The 3,519-nt window shown below is 40.5% G+C and overlaps 1 pseudogene; it reads right to left on the bottom strand.

Moving 5' to 3' along the window:
* Positions 1–1,856: 1,856 nt before the first annotated feature.
* Positions 1,857–3,466, bottom strand: LOC141834419 (uncharacterized; annotated as a pseudogene).
* Between the last annotated feature and the right edge of the window lie 53 nt (positions 3,467–3,519).

The following is a 3,519-nucleotide window of genomic DNA, read 5'->3' as shown; positions in this document are numbered from 1 at the left end:
GGGAGCACCAATCAGTGGTGCTTGCAGCACCGAGTAAGTGGAGAAGCAATGATTGTCTTTCCACTGCAAGGTATCCTTCTTCCTCTGTCCTTGGCTATTATTCCGATGAGCAATTATTATTGTTGGAACTCCCATGCCATTAGTCTTGTTGTCCCTCGTCGTAGTGAACTGTCCGACCTTTGATCCTCCTTCCTCTATCCTTAGCTATTATTCCAACAAGCAATTATTGTTGCTGCAACTCCCATGCCATTGGTCTTGTTGTCCCTCATTGATAATGAACCGTCTGACCTTTGAACGGTGGCTTAAGCACCTCCATTCAGTTCGATTCATATCATCGGATTGCTGTAAGCCATTAGATACCGAATCAAATCGTAAGTTCTCTCTTAGATCACTTCGTCTCCTCCCTTCAACTAGTATCGAAAGGGAGACACAACATGTGACTTAGTGAAGTCATCTCGAGGAGATCTCGAGTGGATACAAGTAGAGGCAATCTTTCTAATGGTTATTAGTTGATGTCGTTTCCACTTCGCATTATCCAACATGTATAATTTACTTATGTAGTTTTTTTATGATTATGTCTGTATGCGTGTATATTCTCATGTATTTTTTATGAGTAAATTGTAATAATATAGATTACTACACTTCCGATGCTTGTTTAGTGAAATAAAATTTTAAAACGCACATAGGTCTGTCTCTAGGATTTTGATGTTTGACAATATACCTAGATTTGGTTAGTTTGACTAAGGGTTGATCCAAACAGGATCTAATGTTTAGATATGAGTAAAGTCTAGTTAGGTTAAAGTTGACCAGATGACTAGCAAGGGAAGTCCTAGTTGGAGGCTAGGCAAGGAAGTTCTTGTTAGTGGGATTAGGTAAGGAAAACTTGACAGATCGAGGGCACCAGGTGGAGAGTCTAGGCAGGTCAATGGACCGGACATCTAGCAGGTCGATGGGTTAGCAAGGACCGGGCATTGAAAGGAATGTCCTAGGAGGTTAGAGGATCGAATGTTGAGTAAGAAGTTCAAGCAGATTCAGGGTGACTGGATGTTTGGCTGGTGGGAAGTCTACTGAGTGACTAGTCTTAACTAGAGATTAGACAAGAGTAAGCCTAAGAAGGTCAAGGGTAATTGAATATTTGACAAAAGAAAATCCTAGGGGAGTAACTCGTAGGTAAGCCTAGTAGGCTAGACCTACAGGGTAAGATTTAGGCAAGCCTAGTAGGTGAAACAGACTACAGTTAGACTTAGGTTGTGTGCTTGTTTGATGTATGTATATATTGCAGGAACTAGGAGTTGGAAACATGACTAAGGTGTTGGTGCAGCGGAAGCTGTTCGTAGATCGTTGAGGGGATGGTGAATAACGACCTACAATAAAAGCGACCTTTTTCTTTTGCTAACATTTTAGCAATGATACACTAATTAAAATAGAAATATACTATAAAAGAAGTTATAAGGAAGGATATTTACTTGGTTACAACCCTCAGGTTTTTAATCCAAGACTATGAAAGTACTAGTAAAAAATCTCTTTGTCAGAAACGATCCGAAGGTGGAGAAACTATAGGATCGAGTTGAGCGCTAGAGGGGGTGAATAGTACGTTCGTCGCTTTTTCGCTCGTTCAGAAAACTTACGAAAAATCAAAGTAAGAAATGCAGTAGAAAAAATAAGCTAACACTTATATTTACTTGTTTCACAACCACAGGTTGCTACTCCAAGGCCCATGATCCTTAACTATTTTCAACAACTAATTCACTATTAAACTCCCCTCTTATGAGAGGGAGTTTTCGCTTTTACAAAGGATGTTAGGAATGGTAAACTTTTACTGTCCTAAGAATTTAAGTAAAAAAGTGAATGTAAAATTATGGACTAATAAAGTAGATGTTCAGTGCAGAAGTTGGTCCAGAATAACCATCTAGGAAGCAATAGTGAGTCTTTTCCGCCAACCTCTCCAACATTTGATCAATAAAAGGTAATGGGAAATGATCCTTCCTTGTAGCCTGATTTAGCTTCCTGTAATCTATGCACACTCTCCATGAATTTTGAACTCTTGTGGAAATCATCTCATTATCCTTGCTTACAATCACTGTCATCCCAGATTTCTTTGGCACAACCTACACTGGGCTTACCCACTAACTATCAGAAATGGGATAAATGATACCTGCTTGCAACAACTTCTGAATTTCTATCTTCACCACTTCCGAAAGCAAGGGAATCAGTCTTCTTTGTGGTTGCCGCACTGGGTTCTTATCCTCCTCCAAGAAGATCCTATGCATTCATAAGGAGGGACTTAGGCCAGGAATATCTACAATGGTCCATCCTATGGCCTTCTAGTAATGCCTTAGCATACCCAACAACCTTGTCTCCTAATCTGCCTCTAGGTTCTTGGCAATGATGACTGGTAACTCCTCCTCTTTTCCCAAGTAAGCATACTTCAAATGATCTGGTAAGGGTTTTAATTCCAGCTTTGGAGGTTGAATAAGAGAGGGAAGCATTTTTCAGGACCTGCTTCCAATACTGAAATGCCTACACAAGCATCATTAATGTCATCAAGCATACAATGAGAAGCATCATCTATTACCTCAGAGTCGGTATCTATATCAATCAATGTGGTATCTGCATCACAATCCAACTCATCAAGAATATTAATACCAAGCAGTGAATGATCTTCTTCAGGGTACCTCATCGCTTCAAGTATGCTGAATTGTACCACTGTGTCATCAAACTCCATAGTAAGTGTTCCTGCATGCACATCAATCTTTGTTCTTGCAGTCTTGAGGAACGGTCTACCTAATATCAGTGGAGTTTGGCCTGAAGATGTATCTCCCTCTATATCAAGAATGTAGAAGTCTGCTGAGAAAATCAAATCCTTCTCCTTCACTAAGACATCTTCAATGACACCTGCTGGATGAGCTAAGCTGCGGTTGGCCAAATGAATGATTACCCCTGTAGGTTGCAATGGACCAATACCAAGTGCTAAGAACACAAACTTAGGCATAACATTAATAGATGCACCAAGATCGAACATAGCATTTGAAAAGCTGCATTCTCCAATCACACAAGGTATGGTAAACACTCCTGGATCTTTACATTTTGGAGGCATTGGTTGAATCAGAGCTGATACATTCTATCCCATACTCACCAGTTCATTACCTTTGAGCTTCCTCTTATGAACACAAAGATCTTTAAAAAACTTAGCATATTTTGGAATGTGCTTAATGACCTTCAACAAGGGAAATGGAATTGACACTGGGACTTGTGGGCTTGAATCTGGTGGTGGTTCCTACTCCATGTCTTCCTCAGAAACTGTGACTGGTGGCTGAAAAGAGGAAGGTGTAGGAAGAACAGGATTTAGAACAGTCTTACCACTTCTGAGGGAAATAGTGCGCACATTTCCTTTGGGATTTGGAATGGACTGAGATGGAAATTGACTGGACCCTTGAGATTGAAGCTGACTGAGTGTAGTAGCCATCTGGCTCATCTGTGTAACGACCGCCCTTCTTACCCCAAGGCGATTCGTTACTT

Source organism: Curcuma longa, chromosome 9 (assembly GCF_044706935.1).
Source record: "Curcuma longa cultivar G26 ecotype Majalengka, Jawa Barat chromosome 9, ITB_CL_G26_1.1, whole genome shotgun sequence".
NCBI classification, from domain to species: domain Eukaryota; kingdom Viridiplantae; phylum Streptophyta; class Magnoliopsida; order Zingiberales; family Zingiberaceae; genus Curcuma; species Curcuma longa.
The sequence above is the reverse complement of the archived record's forward strand: the minus strand, read 5'-3'. Positions and strand labels throughout refer to the sequence as shown.